At 43.9% G+C, this 23,059-nt stretch overlaps 1 long non-coding RNA gene across 2 annotated transcripts; it reads right to left on the bottom strand.

Moving 5' to 3' along the window:
* LOC110255978 lies at positions 817–16,179 on the bottom strand. 2 transcript variants are annotated; one of them, XR_002337048.1, is made up of 3 exons: positions 16,058–16,179; positions 15,644–15,740; positions 817–965 (listed from the first exon to the last, which is right to left on the bottom strand). It is a non-coding gene; the product is annotated as an uncharacterized LOC110255978 (long non-coding RNA). The 2 variants fall into 2 exon arrangements; XR_002337047.1 differs by lacking the exon at positions 817–965 and adding an exon at positions 13,385–14,493.

Genomic DNA, 23,059 nt, shown 5'->3' with positions numbered 1-23,059 from the left:
CTCCTGACGGCGAGCTGTGGGTCATACTAGGAAATTCAAGGAGAGATTCGTGGATCACAGACCAGACATCTTGTGATGTTCACCCAACAGCTAGATGGATGTGAAGTATCAATTAGACTGGTTTCTCACCAGGTAGGAAAACTGCCCTTAAAGAAACAGGGATGCTCATATTCTCCAAAGTACTCCTTGAATTTTCTACAAAATAGCAATGAAAGGCATTTTTTTTTTTTTCTTGGTGAAACATTATAACTCTGACCAGTGTAAAAAATTTTTAAAGTTTTTTTTTTTTTCTTTTTTTTGGTCCACTCTGCCTGGCTTGATTTTTTTTTTTTTTAACTCTAATACATGCTTCTTCTTGGGCAAACTCCAGCCAGACAGATATTTGCCATTCCATTATTGTTTTAAAGTGTTAGCCCCAGACACATAAGCATTGTTGGAATGCAATGGAAAAAAAAATCTTTTAAATCTCAAATGGGGTAATAAACTGTAGCCAGAAGCTAATTGTCCTGAAACTTGAGCTTTTATAACATGTTACTACTGTAGTGGGACCACTCAGCACTTCTTTGGTGGGGTTGTTGTGTAATTGGTAGTAGATTACGTTGCAGACATATTAAAAAAAAAAAAAAGATGTCAAATCAGACATTTCTGCTTATTACTGTAGACCTCAGCATAATTCTCAAAGCAATCAATGCATTTCATCCATTAAACTATTGATGGGGGGTATTAATTCATATAATGTTTAACTACTCACTGTGGACTTTCTCTCTGCCAACTTTCCTCCACCCAAGAAGTCCTGAAATGTTGCCGCTCCTGTCAAAAGAAATGAATCATTAATAAGAACCAGCAAGGCCAGAGGTGAGCTAGAAGCTGGGCCGTGATATATACAGGCTTCATATTCTTTTAATTTGGTGCTGAACCGAGTGTGCAAAAAGGAGCAAGCAGCCCAGGAGGACTTTACCCAGAGTCTGGAAGAAATACAAAGAAGGGTATATTCAGCAAATCTTTTTATTGAATGTTTGGGGGCTACGAGAATCCTTTTTGTTTTCAGATTATATATTGGGTAGTCACTTTAGGGTCCATTTAAGTAACACCCTCTCCTGAACTCAAAACAGACAGGGGGCCACAGACATGATCAAACTCATCTGCCAAAGTCTTAATAAAATTAGGACAAGACCAGGTAAGAGTAGGCCTACATACAAAGAAAATTTTGCGATGAGAGTGTGAGAAGTGCCTCTTCTTCCAAGTCTTAATCTTTGTACTGTGTTCATTTATGTTGTTTTTTTTTTTCCTTCTGTTTCCTCCCACTTTTTTTTTTTTTTTTGAAACTTCCCAACCTTAGGGGAACTCCATGTCAAGTGAGCTTACAAAGTAAAAGGGGAGACTGGCTGTTAGAAAAGAGAATGGCATGGTCACAAAACCGTGAGCTTTAAAGTCAGATCTGAATATAAAGTCTGGTTTGGTACCTCCTCATTGAATATAAAGTCTGGTTTGGTACCTCCTCATTGAATATAAAGTCTGGTTTGGTACCTCCTCATTGGAAAATAATTTACCCCCATCTGGGTTCCAGTTTCCTCCTTTGTAAAATAAAGAAACTAACACCTACCTCACAGACATAGGATAAAGTATAAAAGGAAGAGCATCCAATTGCCAAGTAGGATTCTTGGCACTAAGACGATAAGCAGTGATGGGTAAGCGATACTGACAGTGGTGGTAAAAAGGAAATGAGGCCACTGGATCAGTCCTTTCAGTGAACAGAAGTCCCAAAGCAGGTTTAAGGCCCAGTTCAACATCAGCATCCCCCAAATCTTCATTCGATCCTACACGTGCTTTTGCTTAAATCACCTGCTGGGCATTTGCCAGATGAATAATTTCAAAGGCACTGGAAAGGTAAGCCAGGCCAGAGAAGAAAGTGCGTAGCCTTGATCTGACTTATGGCTAAAAAGCCCAGCCACTTTACAGAATTTGGGAACAATGCTTGGAACCTGAATATTACCAAAATATTTTCGGGCTGTCTAAAGGACTCTCTCGCATGGGCCCAAATAATTCCTCGAATCGAGTTTGGAATAAATCTGACAGCAAAGCAAAATTTGGTGGTAAGAGAATCATAGAATTGAATTCGTTAACCTTTATATGTTTTCTCTTGGCCTGAAAACACAGTCCTCACCACTGTATTTGTAGCATTTTTTTAGGTTTCTTTTACTTGTAGCATGTTTGAGGTTTTATAAAACATGTCCAAGATCTCAGCTGATCCCCACCGCAATCTTGTGAGGTCCTTTTTATTATCACCGTCATCAATTTATGGCTTGAGCTCAAAGTGGATTTAGCAACTTGCCCTGTTATCACATCACTGGTGTGTTGCAAAAACATAATTACAACCCTAAACTACAGATGCTCAGTTCAGAGATCTTTCACTAGAGGATTAAGGTGGGTTTACAGTCATACTGCTGAAGGCCACAGATCAACCTGAGTAGGCATCCTATAATCCAAAACTCGGAGGGAGGTATCCTTTGGCTCTGAAAATGTTTCACATACAGAGGCCTCCTCTTTTCTTTTTCTTATTTTTTTTTTTTTTTTTTTTGGCCATGCCCACGGAATGCAGGAGTTCCCGAATCAGGGATTGAACCCACACCACACCACAGCAGCAACCTGAGCCACACCAGCGACAATGCTGGATCCTTAATCCACTGAGCCACGAGGGGACTCTGAAGGTCTCCTACTTTTTGAGGATCTTCCAGCTCAAAAATATTTTTTAAATATACAAGATACGACTGATTTCTTAATAACCACATGAATTTAACCTTAGGTGAGAAGATTTTTCAAGTGTTCCAGACATACTGCCTGCCATTCATTCATATACATAAAAATACTTGAAAGAGGCCTTTATTCTGACTGGGCACTATTCTGGGCACTGTAGATATAACGGTGAAAGAAAAAAAAAAAACAGACAATAAAGCTGATCTTCTGAAGCTTCCCTTCTTAAGTAGGGAGATGAAATATTCAAAAAGTGCACTATACTGTTTGTCTATGATGTGGAGTGTCTGGAAGAAAACGCGAGTGGGGGTGAGAGAGTGATTCTGAGATGCTCTTTTAAGTAGGGTTGTTTGGAAGTATGGTGGTTCCTTAAAAACCTAAAAATAGAACTACCCTAATGCCCCAGCATTTCCACTCCTGGGCATATACCGGAAAGAAACAAAGACACTAATTTGAAAAGACACATGCATCCCAATGTTCACAGCATCACTGTTTACAACTGCCAAGATTTGGAAGCAACCTAAGTATCTGTCAACCAACGAATGAATAACGAAGACGTGGCATACACACACATGCAGACACCCACACTCAAAGGAATACTACCCAGCCATAAAAAAGAATGACATTTTGCCATTTGCAACAGAGAGGGACTTGGAAGGCATTCTGCTAAGTGAAGTAAGTCAGAAATAGCAAGACGAATACTATATATCATATGAGGAATCTAAAAAATACAATAAACGAGTGTATATAACAAAAGGGAAAGGGACTGACAGATACAGAAAACAAGTCAGGGGTTACCAGTGGAGAGAGGAAAGGGGGCAGGGCAAGATGGGGGGTGAGGGGTGAAATGATACAAACTATTATGCATAAAATAAGCTACAAGGATATAGTGTATTACACAGGGACTATAACTAATATTTTGTAATAGCTATAAATGGAGTATAACCTTTAAAAATTGTGAACTACTATGTTGCATGCCTGTAATTTATATAATATTATACACCAACTAAAATTAAAAAAAATAAAGACAGAAATGGTAAATCTAAATAAACAAAAACCTGAATAAAGTTATTTGGGAAGACCTCACTAATAAGATCATATGTGATCAGAAACCTGAAAAAATAACCAAGCATGGTGATCCGGCTGCAAGACTATTGTAATAATCTAGATAAGACATGATAGTGGCTTGGACAAAGGAAGGACAGTGTAGACAGTGAGAAGTGTTAGAATTGGAATATATCTGGAGCCAATAGGATTTGCGAACAGATTAAATGCCAGCAGTGAGAAGACAACATCCTATTTGACCTAGACTCTGATGAGCGTGTTTCCTACCAGAGAGAGTGAAGACAGAGGTGGAAGTAGGTTTGGGAAAGAAAATCAGGTGTCCATGGGGTTGGACATATTAAGTATCAATTGGATGTTAGGTCAAAGAGTTGCAATCCTGCAGGATATAAAAAATTGAGAGTTGTCAGGGTGTGGAATGTACTTAAAGGCACAGAACTTCACGACTTTCTAGGGGGTGTGAGTAAATACAGACAAGACTCAGGGATGAATCCTTGGACACCCCGCTGATTAGATGCAGCAAGACCAGCAACACAGCCTGAAATGAAGATGGAGAAGGTTCCTGCTCAAACACGAAGCCCGACTTCTCCAGGGAGGAAGTAGTCGCCTTCTGTTTTGTTGCGGGTCCGGAGTGGGAGCTGGGATGGGTCAAGGAGATCGGGGAACAAAGATGCTGTTAGGAGCCAAGTCTAAAGCAATGGAAAATAAATAGACCAAACACAAACAGGCGACGTGTGACCCAGATGCCTCTATTGGTTTCCTCATCCGGCTCCCACACTGACGCAGAAGCCAGCAGGTTTGCGAATCTGGGCAACACCGTAGGCTATGGAGTATGTGTAGACCCTCCTGCTTCACTTCTGGTCACTCCTTTTCGTTGTTCTTCTCTACAGCGTCCTTTAAAAACAAGGATGTCGCTGTGTTCCCTTTTCTCCACCTCTCTTTAAGTCATTTCTCATTTTGCTGCAGATGGCTCAATAATGAAAGAGGACTCTTTTGAGGGCTTGGGTCAGGTTTCAGGGAATGCGGTCTGCGCTTGCCAGGTCCTGCCCAGACTGTTTGTAGGAAACGTGCCCCTCAGCAGCTACCCAAAGGACAAATCGACTGCCTAACATTCAGAGGTAATCTCTGCAGGATGAATTCTGCGTGCTGCCCCTACATCCAATAGGAGTGAGAAAAAAAATTGGCAACTCCTCAAAAGTTCAACATAGAATTTCCATACAGGAGTTCCCGACGTGGCACAGTGGAAACGAATCTGACTAGGAAGCATGAGGTTGCGGGTTCGATCCCTGGCCTCGCTCAGTGGGTTAAGAATCCGGCATTGCCGTGAGCTGCGGTGTAGGTCGCAGACACGGCTCGGATCCTGTGGTGCTGTAGCTGTGGTGTAGGCTGGCAGCTGTGGCTCTGATTCAACCCCTAGCCTGGGAATCTCCATATGCCAGAGGTGCAGTCCTAAAAAAGACAAAAATAAAAATAAATAAATAAATTTTTTAAAAATTTGAGTAGGTTTGCTCTAGATCAGAATTGTATATGTGTGAATATTATATGAATAAATATTTTATGTATTTATTTATCTTTATGTCTCAAAACTGCAGTTTTCCTCAGCACAAAACTAACTCCTCATATGTGGATTCAATCTTCCTTCCACATATGATGGCAGAACACATGATAGAATGCGGCCCTTTCAAGGATGTTTGAAAAATGTTTTGATTTTTAAATGTGGAAGTGATTTCAGATATACAGGAAAGCTTCAAAACAGTGCAAAAAAATTCTGGTATATTATTCACTCAGATTCCCTAAATGTAGACATTTTTATTTTTTTTTAAGATGGCTCTCAATTTCTTTACTGTGTAAATCGTGGAAAAGAAATGTCAGGTGGTGTTGTCCTTACTGTTATGGTATACCATTTTTCAGCTTTCTTTTTTGATTTCCAACAAGTTTCTCTTTTTATTTTGATTTTTATTTTTTCCATTAACCATTTTTATATAAAACATAACAAATGTAGAACAGGTTTTAGTGATAACATAAGTGGGTAAATCATGCACACCTGTGTATATTCATATGTACATGAATGTATACTGTCTACACACATATGTGGAATGTTTTAGCATATATGTACATTCACATATTTCATATATGCATATGTGCGCATGTGCATACAGATGTGCGTGTATTTGTGTGTATATGAAAACAGCTGCATATATAATCGTGAACACTGTACAGTGGTGCAAAGACACATACATCTATGCATATGCACATGTATATGTACCCATATACACACAGAATTTTTCTATTAACCATGCAAAAAGACCTGCTACTCCATGCCTCCTATAAGCAGTTTGTTATATCCTGAAACCCAGGACATTCTGTTGTGGTACAATAACACAATTATTAAAATTCGAATGCTAAGATTTAATTAAGTACTAAAATCTGATCTATAGACTTCTTTTCAAATTTTACAACTTGTAATAAAATGTACTTCTTAGTAAAAGAAAGAACACGGACTTGAAATCCACGTAACGGATTAGAATGCAATCGGTACCTAGAGGTTTCTGAAGACCTTCCTTTCTATCTAGCTCACTGTATATTTTTAATTACCAAGATAATATATTATGCAGCCAGCATGCCTGGGGTGCAGGAAGATTGGATTCAGGAATTAATTTCATTCAATTACTTAATCCCAAATGTGGGTGCCTTTACATTGTGAAACTATTCATCACGCTAAAGAATAGAAGGAGGGCCAAAAAAAAAAAATCATAAGGGTCTGAATATCTTTCAGCCTAAAAGTGTTCTCTGTTTACTTTTTCTTTGATCATGGAAATCCACAGGCAGCCATAAAAATTTTACTGGAGCTATAATTATTTGAAACTTTCAGGGTGTCTCTAAAGCACTTTATAACAACCTCAAGTATCACAACTTGATATTATTTCTACTTTTCTACTTATAATGAAAACAAGAGTTGTGAGTCCTATTCATCATTTCCACATGAAAAAACAGTAGGAAAAAAATGGTGTGTTTATTCACCTAGAAAATACCCAGATGGGGTTTATTAACTACATTTTAGTTACTCATCTTTATGCCTCTCAAATAGAGATAAGATAAAATCACAAAGACCTCCCAGATGACAGGTCCAGCAAGGCCACAGAATTAGAGGGAAGCTGAGGTATTCTGTGTCTGCTTCCACAGTCAACAACAAAATCAACAACAAATTACGCTCGAGGTGTCAGTTCTCCGGAACGTTTTAGTTAATTAAAACCTAGAGCCAGTTTCACCTCCATCCATGATCTAATTGGCATCTCCTCTCAATACTGAACTGTTGAGGGTACCCGACCTGCAAATCCCTGTTAACCCGGGATAGATAGATATATATATCCTAAATAAGGGTTGATCATTCTTCCTACCCATCCATCCAGCCACCCACCCATCCTGTTTATCTATCTATCTATCTATCTATCTATCTATCTATTATTTGACTGTTTAAAAACAGTCTGCTATAAGCGACTAAAATCAACCATATCCTCTATTAAGAAAGAGACACCACATATTTGGCCATAAGAAGCTCGCAGACTAGCTGGGATCACTGAAAGTGAGAGGATAAACCACAAGCCAATAGGTCTCTAACATACAGATGTGTTCGCTGACACACTGAGGTGCTGTGGGATCACAAGGAAGAGTCTGATTGAGACTTCCTGGATTTATCTGGCGAAGGTGCACAGAGGAGGGGATACCTGAGCTGTGAAGTCTTTATAGCTGAACAGTAAGGTGACAGGGGAAGAGGCTGAGAAGGACATCTATACATCGCAAGATCTCCCTCCCCGCGTAGCAGATGTCGATTTCTTTACGTCCACAGGCATGTGCAGGTACGCACACGTACATATCCACATCCACACGTGTGTGTGCAAATCCACATGGGACGTTCAGACTTAACGTAGTGTCTGCGAGGTGAACGGGGGTTAGTCATGAGGAGACCGTACACATGGTCAATATTTATAATTTTCAGTAAAACTTGATGTAGCGGTCCAGAAGACCTAATGGCCCAGGGCACAGGGCACGTGACGTCAAGGGCTCTCTGATGTCACGGTTTCCCGGGAAACCGTGAATGACGCCACAGTCCCTGCCAAAGAGCATCCTGTGCCTTGGCCACCATGCTCCAGCACCTGCCCTAACGCGCCAGCCGAGGGTGACTGCAACAGGAAGGCACAGCACACCCAGCAGCAGTCAAGCTATAAACTGGAAGGCATTCTGTTCACTGGCCAAGCGTAAGAGAACTGGCCCACACTGGATGTTGACGGGGGAGTCACGGTGCCTCTTTCGGCCTCCTTTTCTCTGCTATGAGCATCTCGCCCCTCTGTCGAGTGTCTGGTCACAGACAAAACCAAGGAGAAGCCGTGACCCAGAGCGGGAGGCTGAGAGTCAAGCGCTGACCTCCCCTCCAGGAGGAGGACTCTTCCCCCGCGGACTCCTCTCCAGCCTCCCTCCCCCGCACCAGGCTTCTGGCTTCTAAAGGGACTCTGTGCTTGCTGTTTCCACTATGCTACCCCCTCCCCGGCCAGGCTCATTTTTTTAGTAGATTTTTTCAACAATGTCACCTTTTCAGGGAACATTTCTCCAAAACGGGCGGGACGTCGGGCCACTCTCTCTAAAACTCTACCCCTCCTTCCCACTTCAAACCCCGCTTCTCGGCTTCATTATTTTCTCCTTAGTGCTTATCAGGATGGAACACACCCTATCTCTTCCCTCTCTTCCCCTCATCTGTCTTTTTTTCCCAGTGCTGTCACTCTCCTGCCTTAGAAGGTCATCTCCACCAGTGAGGACTTTGTGACGGTGGCCTCATTCTTCCAGCCCCAGGGCTTAGATCCAGCCAGGCACGGGGTGGCACTTGGACGAGCAATTCTTCATCCCCAACTCGCCCTGGATCCATTTTCCATTTTCAGTGCCACTGTACCCTGCTCGGGCCCGGGAAGTAAAGTCCTAGGGATGGCACTCATTGTTAGGTGGCTTCGGGGCACTTCCAGAATGGAGGATAGAGAGATGGTGGTCCTGCCCCTCCCCCCCCGCCCCGCCGTCACCGCCTCGGCCCATCATCTGGTGCGGCAGCGGCATCCCCCGGCAGCCGGAGCTCCCGCCTGTAGTCTGTGCTCTGCTGAGAGCACCCTCGACTCTAGTTCCTCCACTGTGGGGTGTAACGGCTTCCTGTTGCTCCTGATCTCTGGGTCCTGCATCCTCTCTAGGGCTTCACTTGGAACCCCGCCCACATACAAGCAGACCGTCCATTCAAATCTTTCCATGGGTACCATCCGTGACGAGCTCTCCTTCCTGCCAGGACTCTCCCTGACAAAGAACTCAATAAGCACGTGCGGAAAGATGATTGAATCAAGGAAAAATCTTGGCATCCTTTGAGACCGTGATTGATTGGCCTGGCCCCTGGAACTGCCATTGGAGAGACAGTAAAGAGGAGAGACTGGGAGCGGGCAGTGGGAAGGTAACGCTGGAAGGCCCAGCCAAGCCTTGGACGTGTGTATCGCTACAGAGGCAGAGCAAGTTCAATTCAGAGGCAAACGACCCTTCACTGTGCCAGTCACTTTATTTCTGGTTATTTTGTGTGTCGGCGGAATATTTTTGTGCTGGTAAAACGTGGCATTCGAAACAGATCATGACACTGGTAGAACGTGGCGGCAGAGCGTGAGAGGCAATGACGACATTCTTGAATTCCACTTTGCCATCTGACTACTCTGCCTAACCTTTCTGAGCTCAGCTTACACGTCTACAAAACGGACAGAAGCTTCATGAGGGGTTTACGAGCGGCAAGTTACGACTTATGGAGAGGGCTTAGCCCAGTGAGCCACAATGTGTTTGCTCAAGAAATGGTCATTTTTTCCCTCCTTTTCTTGTCTCCTTTCCCCTTCTCTTTGCCTCTCTTCTTTCTTACTGCACTGCCTCAAATAAAATGAGCTCAGAGAGATGTTTCTTCTGCGATAGCTTAAATTCTCTATTTGAAAAGAAAATTCTGTGCATGGGTAGTTCCGGTCAGGAAAGGGAAGGCAATGATTTCTTGGTGGACACTCAGAGAATCAGATACCAGAGGAGGTTACCAGAAAAAGAGAGGGAGTCAGAGAAGAGCCTCTGAAGAGTCACCCTCCCTACACAAAGCCTCCAAGAAGTCTGTCCCACGATGGTCCAATCAACTTGCTATGCTTGGTTGCTTGGCAAGTTAAGCAATATTCCACAAGCGTTAGAGTTACAGACCACTGCGTCAAAACTGAGCCCATTTCAAGATACTGAACAAGAGAAGCTTGGCTTCTTTTCTTTGCCATAGAGGAAGACAGAGGAGCCTTCCTGGAAGGTTACTGGTGTGAAATGGTTAGGTGGAGCTTTAAAATGTACCACTTTATGTACATGTTAGGGCATGAGACATTTTCCACTGCAACATACACCTTCCCCCCCGTCTTATGCTATTTCTAAAGAAAACAGCATATTACAGAGGGAAGAGACCATTTAGGGGTTTTGCTTCCAAAAAATTGGACACACTGCGGGATGGAATAACAGGATTGAATGCACTTTCAAACCAAGCGCTGTGTTTTGGGAATATGCACATCCTGTGAGCCCACGCACGAGCCACAGCTCCCCCAACGACTATGGGTCTGTGTTCCCTGCATTGCTTTTCTCGTGCCCCTGTGTCCTTTTTTTGTGCCAAAGCAAAGGGAATCATCCAACCAATTGTAAAACCGCCATGACTGCTCTATCCCCGCAGCTGCCGAATGAAGCTCACATAATTGTGGAGGCAAAACCAGCACTGAACTTCGAAGGCCAAGAGGACGGCAATGAACGAGTTCCATCCCTTGCAAAACAAAACTAAACAGACCAAAAGTGGACCATGAAGCTATCCTGGATCACAGCCTTCCCTTGGGTCCTGCAGAAATGCCTGCCATGCCGACTTCATCTTTCTGCCTTTAGCCATGGCCACCCTGCCTTCATTGTCAAACACTCACCTTCCAAGAGTCAGTACGGTATTACCTGCTTCCTGATACCTACCCCCTACTCCAGGGAGAATTCATACCCACACAGAGTTATTTGCAGCCCCTGTAACTTCACTGCCTTCATCAATTTCCATTACTCTGTTCAACCAAACTAGAAGCCATGTGAAGGGAGGAACTACCTGTATTATCGCTAAGCCTGCCATCCTCGCTCGTGGCACATACAGTAGGTGATCAACAAAAGCTTGTTAAAATAAGTCCTGCCCTTTGACTCCCCCTGTGATAATGGTCAGTGGTATGTTGCCTACTGTCCAAGTGTGCTGATTTACTGCAGGAAACTGATATACCACGACTAGAACAAAAACTTTGCACGGTCTTTGTTTTTTTTGCTTTGTTGTTGTTTTTTTCTGGGTTTTTTTGTTTGTTTGTTTGTTTGTTTGTTTTCCAGTAGCGGGAATGGATTTGCTCTGCTTAACCACATTTTTATTACTTTCTTGCCTCCTGACCCACGTGTGGACTGACTGAGTAACTGGCTGGATTTAAGGTTGTGATTGGTGAAAACGATCTCAAGAGCACACTCAGGGGGTTCCATGCAAACTTCAGATGGATGTTTATGACTTTCTCTAGAGGGTCTCACTCTGGCGCGAAAGTGCTGCCCAAAAGGACTCCAATAAGACTGATAAATTGATGTCTCATATTCTTGGAGAAACCCCCAAGCTAATATATGTTCTTAACAGAGGGGGAAATTCCTGCCCGCTGGAGAGGTGAAGAAAGAGTCACAATAATACCTTGCTGATTGGCTGTATTTTCACTGCAGATGTTCCAGGGGGTGGGTGACCAATAGGTACTAATTTCCTGACACCCACACATTCCTATGAATGAGACAAATAGTCTAAAACTTCACAAAGAAAAGGGAAGGCATAAACGATAATGAAAGGAGTGGTGTCTCTGCAATGCCAAATGTCCAAATCCTTTGAGTTTTATTTCCTAAGTGGCTCTGAAGCTACCCATCCACTTCCTTCTCTGTTGACTTTTGGTTCCCTTCCCGATATTTCTCCCCGAGACAAGTGGGGAGTCAGCTGGCCTCATCCTATGCTTGACTGCCTCAGCCACAACCATCGTTTGAAATGCAGGTAAAAATCAAATAATTGCCTCTCACGTCTGCCCCTGCACCCCCTCAATCCATCACCCAAACGCAGTTAGTGGCTCCTATCCCAACGAGCACGTCGACCCAAACCCGTGACACAGCCTCTCAGGCTCTGCGTTATTTAACCTGTCTCCCCAGCCTTTTCCTCTGTGCTTTAGCCACACTGCCTGGTTAACTCCTACCTGACCTTTAGATCTGTTTCTCAAACACGCATCATCATTATCTAGGGAACTTCGTGAAACATGGGTCCCAGGCCCCCACTCCCGAGAAATCCTTATTCAGGACGTCTGGGGTGGGGCCCGAGAACGTGCATTTCTAACCAGCCCAGGGGATGTTGGGGCAGCACCAGGGGCCATGCTCAGAGTTCTCTGGCTCCCATCTCGACTCACTCATTTTCTCAGGAAAGCTTTTCCAACTTCTCAGACAAAGACCAGCTTTAAGACTGTGGGAGGACAGCATCTATGTCGCACGTGGCTTTCTCCACCATCGTAATATTGCCTTCATGTGGCCATTGTTTCTGCCACCAGGTCTAAGTTTTATGATGGCATTTGTCCATCTCTGTTTCTGTGGTGTCGAGAAACAAGTACTTTTAAGTGTATAAGTACATGAATCCTGAACTGTCCTTGTTAGTTAATTTTCTAGTACTTTTGTTGGAAAAATCAGTTTGCTATACCAACTGGGATATCTTGATGCACTGTCCGACACCTCTCTAAAAAGAGGTAGCCATTATGAAAACATACACATGCATAGCATTCCAGGACCAAAAAAAAAAAAAAATGGTACCATAAAACAAGAGAAGAAAATTGAGGTTTGCCATCCCCAATTCTCATATGCATAAAACCCATAATTATACATATAGGGTTGGGGGCAAGTCATATGAAGTCGTTGAGATGGAAAAATTCACTTATTTTGACAGGTGTCAACACTGCTCTGAAAAAAAAGTGCCAGTGTGTTTTACACACACACACTCCTTATGCCTTACCACTAAGATTTTTTTTTTTTCTTTTAGGCCATACCAGCAGTATATGAAAGTTCTGGGGCCAGAGATCAAACTCATGCCACACCAGCAACTTGAGTGACAACAGTGACAATGCCGGATCCTTAAGCCACTGAGCCACAAGGGAACTCCTTTTTTTTCCCTTCTTGGCTGTGCCTGTGGCATGTGGAAGTTCTGGGTCAGGGATCGAACCCAAGAACCCACACCACAGCAGTGACAAGGCTGGATCCTTAACCTTCTGTGCCGACAGGGGAACGCTAGTGTAAGACTTATACAGCCTATTGTGAGAGAAAAATTGCCTACTCAGATATTCAAATTAAGGGTTCTTTCGACAAAAGTTATATAAGATTGTTATTAAAACTGTACTCATTATACAACAAATATTTGGCATCTATGACGTGTTTTTTTTTTTTTTAATATGATGTCTAAAGTACACTCCTATCCTCAGCAGTTTACAGTGGGGGCAGAGTCAAAACACTACGAACGAACTTGCATAATATACGCAAAATAAAGTTTACCAAGTGAAGAGGAGGGGGGATCACTTCCAGTAAGGGAGCAGGGAGAGCAGGATGTTTCATGGAAGAAGGAAATTTAATGAGGAATTTGGTTGCCGGGTAGAACTGTGATGGGTGAGGCGGAAGTAGGGTGAAGAAAAAGGGATGGTTTTTTCCCGAGAAAGAATACTGACATCGAAATGAAAAATCGAAAGGCCCGCACAGGCTGGACCTATTGAGAAATACATCACTTGAAAGGCTGAGATTGCGGGTGAGCCTTGGATGTGAAGAGTCTGGCACCTGAGCCATGCCCCGGATTCCACGGCCTCCCTTGGTCCTACGAGGACTCACCCAGAGGGTGTCCTGAGTTCCGTGTTTGTTTTGGCCTTATTTTCCCCTGACAGCCGGTCGATCACCTCAGCCAACAATGTTGTCACTTCTTGAGTTTTTTTTTTTTTTTTTTTTTTTCCCCATGGTATCGTGAGGAATTCATTGTGTTTAAATCAGGTTCTTACTCGGGATCTTCTGGGGAGTATTCATAAGAAACAAAATCATTTCGAACATGAGGTCATTACCGAGAAGCCTGGTAACAGACATAGTTCCCAAAACTTCTTGTCGGCCATCGCCGGGGCCTATTTATCTGTTCATTTGGCAAACATCACCAAGGGTTTCTCTCCGCCTGCAGCAGACGGAGTCCGGGATCCAGTCCTTATTATTTCAGTGCCAACTTCCAATGGCCAAATCCTGCCTATTTGATTTCCCCTTACGCGCCTTCTCTTGCAGCGGGAGCATGTTTTGCCCCCCAACTGTACGAGTAGTTGACCCTAATTATCATTAATAACATTACCCAAAGGGACCATAAGGATGTGCAGAACTCAGAGAACGCACTGAACGTGTCTCGGGGCTTCCAGGCCCGGTGGTAAGACTGGATGTGTGACTGCAGACCTTGCAACAGCAACGGCCTGACAAGGGGGAAGAGACAAGGGCTCTGATGCTCAGGGACGAACGGCTGAGGGTTCTCTTGGGCAGGCCACCAGCAGAGAGGCAGGGCAGGAATCAGGACGACCTAGGCTGTATAGAAGAGAAGGAAGGAAATGCATACCGACTGCAGGTTTTGACATAGAGGGGGACCTGGGACCCTTGCTGCAGTGGCTGCAATGCTTGCAACTGGACAAACATCTCCTCCAGCAACAGAATACAAAGAAACTATGAGGGACTGAAAACATACCTATGCGTGTGCAGCTGGGGCAAATTCTGAGTAAGAAGATTAAAAAAAAAAAAAAAAAAAAAAAAAAACCTAAAAATCCAACTGCCAATTCTGAAGAGCCCAGAGCAAAAGCAGGGCACTACGCATGCCCCCTGCACACACCACCATCTAAGGGGAGGGCAGACCACCTAAGCCACCCCTCTGGCCTGACCCCTGGGCCTGCCTCTACCCTCACTCCATATAAGGAACCATCTGGTCCCCTAGTCCCCAACCCCACCCAGTGATTGAGCAAGAAGACCTATTGGGTGTTTTCACTCCCCGCGCTGCAGCAGGGACCCCAATAAAGCCTTGCCTGAATTTTCCTGTGTGGCCTCCCATCAATTTCCATTGATTAAGAAGGCCAAGATCTACAGACAGTAACACCCTGAGATCAGGGGCAGCAGAATGTAGCTGATCTCCCTGTTGTAAGGACTACGTTTAATTATTTAATAAATCATATCTGGCCCTACCTTGAAGAGTCAGCACAGGACAGGATGAAATTAATAGGGGGATCTGAGGGGCCCAAGGGCCAGACTGTGGTAGATCATTCATGGGCCGAAAGCATCTTCCGCCCCCCCACCACCACTTCACTTCCTGCTGGAGAGCTCGTTGCTGCTTTTCGAGGGTGCTTTGCCACAAGCACGGTAAACGGCAGTGTCAGAGTATCACAACAACTGTCCACCAATACAGTCGACTGGACTTTGTCTATAATTTCCCCAGTGACCTCACCCTTCCAGTAGGATGACTTTAAGCCGTGTGCTCTGCCCTGGCTCCGGAAGTTTCCCCAGTGGGTAAGTTCAGCTCCATTTACCCACTGTTGTAACAGGTTTGGTACCACATCCCTTGCTGGCTGCCTTCCCTTCCTTGTCTATCTTCCTCCCTCTCCTATGGATGCACGCCCCCCCCCCCCCAGTCTGCCAAGAAATACTTTTATTCAAATCCTTAACTAAGGGTTCTACTAAGGCAATCTGGTACCTGTCATTTAGTCATTCTGTTGGCTGTTGCCCAAGGAGATGGAGTAGGCAGATCCTGACGTTAGGTCAACAACCTCCCAGAAACGGTGGACGGGAAGCTAGAAGGCAAATGACATCACTGGCAGGAGTTCCTTCTCTACTCTATATCCAGGGCACCTGTGATGCAGCTGCTCCTGGCATCTTATCTAGATCCTGATGAGAAATAACAGATTATAGAAAGCCGTCACGCTCCCATCAAGAGACGGCATCACAGTTCCTGTGGCAGTGGAGTAGAAACTATAATGCCGTCTCCTTTCTCTGGTTTGTTAACAGATGTTGACTAGTTCACTGACTTTGTCTTCTTCAAAATCTCATAAAGCAGTCACATGACATCTCCTACCTGTAACCTCATCATTGTGGTACTTTAAGTGTGTACCTGTAGGAATCAGATCCATCAAAGGTATCAACGAGTTCTCAGACCTTGAATCTCAAAATCAGCATGAACCACTAAAGGTTAGCGGCGAGTTGGACCAATCCGAGGGTCTCCTCCATCCGTTCTGAGCTGAGAATTACAAAAGCCAGCCGTTAAAATAGGAAGTTCCACTGGGCAGTTTAAACGGAAAATTCACCTGAGAAGGACCGAATGAAATCTACGCCTCGTTAAGAAAAGACAAAGTCCTAGAAAGCTGAGAGCAAGAAGAATGAAGCCCATCTGTATGAGAAAGAAGAGCTGGTGCAGCGAGAGAGTCAGAGAAAGTAATCTGGTTTTTAACAGCTTCCTAGTGACTACTTCCAGGCTTTTATGTGGTCCTGCTGTATTTCTTCCTCTTGGAAATACAGATACCCCCGCACCTTAGAGCAATTTTCTCCTGTTGGCCTTAAGTTAACTTGAGGGATTTTTCAGTCATTTGAAACCAAAAGAATCTTGGTGAAAATAAGCACGCTTGGCTCTGAGCACAGGGAGAAAGGAGACATCGCTTCCCTGGTTTTCGGTGTCTCTACGTCAGTCCCTGGCACACAGCAGACCCTCAGTGAGGACCGGTTAGGAGAAAAATGAACACAAAATACGAACAAACTCCAGGAGAAGCACTTAGCAGCACGCATACTTTTCACAATGCGAAAGCCGTTCCACCAATGGCAGGAGGGGGACCAGTGTCCAGCCACACGGAGGGCTGGAATGCTCATGCCTCCGGTTTATTTTAATCAGTAATTGCCCCACTCATTTAATCCATTTGAAAAACAGTCTTAACCACCGCTCAAATTATTGGTGTGTGTTTCTCCAGGATGTGTAGGGAGGTATTAATTCACCTTGAAACATTTAGGCGTCTTTATCACTCTCAGATGTTCAAAGTGTCTGAGCAGAGGAGAGGGATGAAGGGCAGTTTATGATGGGTCAGCCAGAGAAATGAGGTCCCAATCTCTGGCAAATCCGCCACGTCCTCAAACCCGATGGGACGAGGGGAGCGTTGGGGGCTGCTGCTTCTTGAGATGTGCGTTAAGGAAAGACGAAGTTTAGCAAACGCCAGAGTCCCTCTTGGGATGTTTTATGGTTGTCGTAGTCTTTGGTAACTTCTGTCCCCCTCTGGCTGTGATGTGAGAGGCTCCCCCCGCCCCCCACGTCCCCCCCAGGACAGCGATCTCTAGCTGTAAAACGCTAAGACCGTCAGCCAGCAATAATTTGCAATCCAAACAGACTTGACGCTCCCTGACATTTATTGAAACCTCAGACCCCGTGCACTGGTTTCAGTTTTCCTCCCTTTGCTCTGTTTTTACAGACAGACAAGTGCTTAGATTTAGGTTTAATAATGAGGAGAAATTTCTTCTTGGCCTCCTCGTGCTTGTGTTGGCTGCACTGGGGCTTGCAACAGACGGGTGGTTGGAGTTAATTACACTAAATGGTGAGAACATTATTTGACCCCACTGGTTCAGCCCCAGAGGCTGTGTGCCTCCTCAAAGACACGAGCAGATGGAAGGCTTCACGGCTGGGCAGAGGGCAGGGGCCACGGAGAGAGAGCTCCCTGCTCAAGACCAGACATGGGGTTTCACCCCACTGAGAGCTTGGAACCCCGGGCTCTTTTATAAGAATAAACCAGTGAGGCTCAAAAAAAACAAAGCAAAACAAAAACAAAAACACCACCACCAAAAAAAAAAAAAAAAAAAAACCCACAGAGGGTGACAGCAAGGACCAGGAAAACACACTTTCATCAGTGGACCTGCTCCTGAAGGGAGGAGTCATCTTCAAAGGCTCCATCAGCCTCACGTCCTTCTCCGGGAAAGAACAGTAGGAAGACTTCATCAGCAACTTGACTCAGACAAGCCAAGTGAGGACTGGTTTTATAAATGCTACGGCAGGAGACCCGGCGACATATTACAATCACATCACAATTCTATTCGAGAGCCAGTGATAACCGCCTCTTTAGCTCAGTGCACCGTCCTTAGCGCCTGCCAATGTTCTCATTGCTGCTGTTTCTAACTGAGATGATGACAATGACGGCACTACACCGAGTTCTTGACTGAGAAAGAATCTGCCATTCATGATTCCCAAGAGGAAGAATGAACCGCCACACCTTGGTGGCGAGGAGACGCATCTACAGATCAGCTGTGGAGCCATGACAACGCAGTGTCCGGTGCCCTGCACGTGTGAGAAGGCCCGAGAGAGAGAGACGGCATTCAGTGGATGACTTAATCCTAACAAGAAGATTTCTGTCCCTAGATGTGTGCTTTTCCGACACATGTCAATCCAATGCAGAGCATTCAGAAGCTCCTGGAAACCTCTAAGAAGTAAGGGTTTCCCTCATCTGTCTTGGCAGTACCGACTCCGTCCAACAGCATTCTGCAACGGCGTGCTTTTAAAGACCTACTGGTATAATTGCTCAAAGCTGCACCGTCAAATCATTTCTGGTCTCTGACACAGTTTATAAAACCCACGGGGATAACAGGGGAGGAAAGAGAGGAGCGGCACCCCCAAAGATGTGTCCCCCTCTTACCTAACAGGAAGCGGTCCAGGCAAGTCTTGATCCTTATTCTCTGCTCTAGACACCTCCCTTTCTACAGCATGGTGGCTGCTCTCTTTCCCTTTCTGTCCACGGTCAAAAATTACCACCCGTAAGAGAAATGATCCTATACGCCAGCACACCCAGGGTCTCTTGGTAACGCATCAGTTGGGAAATAAGGAACCAGGATGGAGTTTTAATTCAGGTCAGGCCCTGTGCATCCTCTTCAGAGCAGCCTGATTCGCTCTGTTCAATGATCAACACTCCTCTGCCCTGGTCCTAGTCAACTGATGTCTGCTTGATCGTCATCACGTTATGAGAGCAAAGCACGGGTGGTTAGGATAACTCACCTCCTCCCGTGCAGAAGCTACGCAAAGCACATGCATTTGATGAGTCGGCAGCATCTTTTTCAGGGGCAGCACATGGTCACAAGTTTAATGTCTCTCTCTGGAGTGAAATGGGAGACAGAATTACCCCGTGGTGCTTAATCCTCGTAAAGTGATTACTACAATTCATATGAGGCATTTGCTTTGCAAAATGTTTATATAAAGCACGTGTGCAACGCGTATGTTCCCCAGTAAAAGATAAAGTGGTAGGATATGCTCTTAAAGTATAGAAACAAAGAGATTGGAGAGTTTAAATACTGTTGTGTCATAATCAACTGTAAACAAATAAGGAGCAAATGTAGGCATAAGCTACGCCTAATAAAAGGCTGACATATCTTTTAAGTAAAGAAATGGTATTTATTGGAGTGACCGCTTTCAGAACAAAAACGCCGGCAACCCTCGTACAGACTTTATTGCAACAGCAGAGACAGGATGAAGGCGTGAAAGGAATCCAAGACTGAACTCTCTGTAAGAAGCAAGGTTAGGAGACAAGAAGACAGGAGCAAAGATAAATCAACTGAATGCTATTTTAAGCCGAAGGACAAGGATTTCAGGGGGGGAAGAAATGAGAAGCTGTTGCTTTCTGTGGTAATTATTTCCTAGTCATAGGAAAAGAATCAGGAAAACAAACCAACCTTGATGCTAAAGCTAAATATTCAAAATTGTGTCATGGATTTGTGCTCCGTTTTTGTTTGTGAGCCTCTTGTTTATTCTACAAAGAAATCACAGGGGCGAGCTGCTGACAGTAGAGGAACAGTGGGAAACAGGTCGTAGGCATGAAAGACCTCGACCCATTCAGAAAACACCAGTGCGCCTGGACCCTTCGGTGCAGGGACCAGGGCCGGCCAGAGGCGGCTGTGAGAGGTGCCAGGGCCGTGCTGAGGACCTGGCAGCCCTTCTGTGTGCAGCAAGCAGGCCCCAGGAGTTGCCTTAGGAAGGCAGCATGGCCAGGTCACATTTCTAAGAGATCACAGGAGTGACATTATAAAGGATGGATCAGTGGCTACAACGGAGTTACAGTGAGAAGGCGGTCTCCGGGGCATCGCACAGGGTCCAGACCAGGACAGAGTGAGAGGCGGGCCGCTGGGGACGCTGGCAGGATGGGACCGCGGAAGAACAGGGTGCGGTAAGAAAGGAAAAGCCTGTCATGACCTACGTCTGAGTCAGCGTGGCTGGTGGAGGTAAGAAATATGAAAGAGGGATTAAACCCTGAGAAAAAAAACGGATCTGAGTTCAGATTTGAATGGATGCTTGACGTTCCCATGGGTAACAAAGTTCAGGTCTCATGCATCTAATAAATATCGCAGCCAGGATTCAACCTCAGGTCTCCTGGACTCTGGACATGGTCGTCTTATGCACCTTGTATCTCCCTAGAGAAGAAACTAGGAGCTACGAAGGTATAATAAGTTATTATAAAAATAGTATGAGATGTGCAGAGGCAAGAGTTATTCAATATACTCAGAGAGGCACGCTATAATCTCTCAATTTCTGCATTTTTTAAAAAGTTCTTTTTACGGGTCAAAATCACAATCACCTTGATTAAAAGGACGGGATATGCCATCCTCAGCAGAAAATGACAGTTTATAGGAAAACCTTCCCGCACCCCACACACCCTAATTAAAAACTAGGAAAAGAATTTAACATATACAGATATACTTTTTTTTTTTTTAGAGAACATGCATTAAGTGGCCTTTACTGACATTTCACATTCAGTTATTTTCTTCATTATTAATTAATTCTTTTTTTTTTTAGGGCCACACACACGGCATGTGGAGGTTCCCAGGCTAGGGGTCCAATCGGAGCTGTAGCTGCCAGCCTACACCACAGTCACAGCAACACAGGATCCGAGCGAGCCAAGTCTGTGACCCACATCCAGCTCATGGCAACGGTGGATCCTTAACTCACTGAGCAAGGCCAGGGATCGAACCCACATCCTCATGGATACTAGCCGGGTTCGTTAACCTCTGAGCCACAACAGGAACACCAAATTGAGTCAATTGTATAAACAGAATAAGTTATTTTATATTATTTATCACCGAAATAACTACTTGTGAGGTAATACGTTCACAAACAATTTGCAATCAAGGCAGGTTAATTTAGACTGTTAGGTACCTGTTGGAGTTCTGTCCTCTTCCCTTCATCCAGCACAGAGTTAAGTGCAAGAAGCTCTAGACAGACTCCTAGGGTTACACTGATGAAAACGATGCTAATAAAAATTGATGAAAATGGAGGGAGGGAGTTCCCTTCATGCGCAGTGGAAATGAATCCAACTAGTATTCATGAGGATGCGGGTTCAATGCCTGGCCTCGCTCAGTGGGTTAAGGATCCGGTGTTGCCGTGAGCTGTGGTGTAGGTTTGCAGACAGGGTTTCCCGCATTGCTGTGGCTGTGGCTGTGGCCGGCGGCTATAGCTCCGATTTGACCCCTAGCCTGGGAATCTCCACATACCGTGGGTATGGCCCTAAAAAGCAAATAAACAAACAAACAAACAAAAAAAACCCAGAAAATGAAGGGATTCACCAGATTTGAATATGCATTCCTCTAGCCAGATTCTATTCTTAATACTGTCTCATTTTCAAGCAAGTGTTTTTTATCTTTTTTAAAACGATCTGCTGTAACGCACACTTTATCTTTTCAAAGAGACAAGATATAATGAAGACATCAGCCTTCGACATTGGAGATTTAAATAAGATTTAAAGATTTAAATGAGGACATAGGCCTCACCATTAGAGAAGAGATATTAGCTAGAACTTTAAGCAGCCGAAGAGGCTGAAAGATTTATGATAGCACTTAGAAACACAAGCCTTCAGAATGCGTGCCCAAGCAGGACCAAAGAGCAGGTAATAACAGCTCTCATTAGACACTGTTTATTTAATTTAAAATTATTCTGTCAGAGATGTTTTCCCTGTTGGAAGGAGTTCTTTTTTTTTTTCTTCTATTTTTTTTTCTTTTTTTGGTTGCTCATTTTTTTTAAATCTGGTAATGCCCAAATACATAAGAATATGCTTGTCCTAACAGAAGGCTATAAAAACAAATTCAGAAAGTCACCAAATCATCCCCACTCAGTATAATATTCTGGAGCTATAGCTTTAAGCTTTCTGCATCTGTTCTCTTCTTCCCCAAGAGCTAAGAAATAAGCCATGCCTACTAGCAGAGCAAGTATCCTAGGAAGGAAATCACACACACACACACACACACACACACACACACACACACACACACCCATCATCATCATCATCAAATTCTCCTTGCAGTGTCTAATTCAAGTTTCAAAGAATTATATGCTTGTGTTTGAAATTACAGCAACCTCTGGATAGAACTGTATAGAACAAGATATGCCAACATTAATGATTTCATATAGAAACCAGGATTCTTGAATATTTATCTGACAAAAATAAAAGATGACCTTGGAAACACCACACTGCATACATGCCCACTTCATTTTCTGCTTATGCCATGTCCGTGTTCATGCAAAAACAGGTTTTAACAAACATTACTCAGTTTTATATGCGTGTAAAATAGAATAATTCATTCTTCATTAAGATAATATAATTTAAACTTAGTGAGGCCATCAGCTTTTATGAGGCATTATTAAAACTAAAATGGACAAGAAAAGGAATTAAATTGTCCTCTGTGACGTTGATAGTATCTCCAATATGAATATGGAAGTAATAATAAAAATTGTGCTGAAAATATTGCTTGATGATTAAAACTTCTAAGCACAATGCATTTCTGAAACCCTATGAAATAACAGAATGACCTGCTATATATTCTATCTTTAGATATTGATCAGGTCTAAAATCATCTCATCAAAGATGTTTTCAGTGATCATGTATTGCCTACTGTTGTTCAGTTAATTCAAAGTGATCCCATCACATCCAAGCTATCATTCAGGAATCAAATTAACTAACTAGAGAACCAAAGTTTAGGACATTGTAACATATATGATTGTATACATTCAATGGAACATTACCCAGCCACAGAAAGGAACAAAACAGTGACATGTGCAGTAATATGGATGGACCTAGAGATGATCATACTGGGTTAAGTCAGGCAGAGA

The sequence above is a fragment of the Sus scrofa genome, chromosome 12 (assembly GCF_000003025.6).
Source record: "Sus scrofa isolate TJ Tabasco breed Duroc chromosome 12, Sscrofa11.1, whole genome shotgun sequence".
NCBI lineage: Eukaryota > Metazoa > Chordata > Mammalia > Artiodactyla > Suidae > Sus > Sus scrofa.
This window is presented reverse-complemented; position numbering and strand designations above follow the sequence as displayed.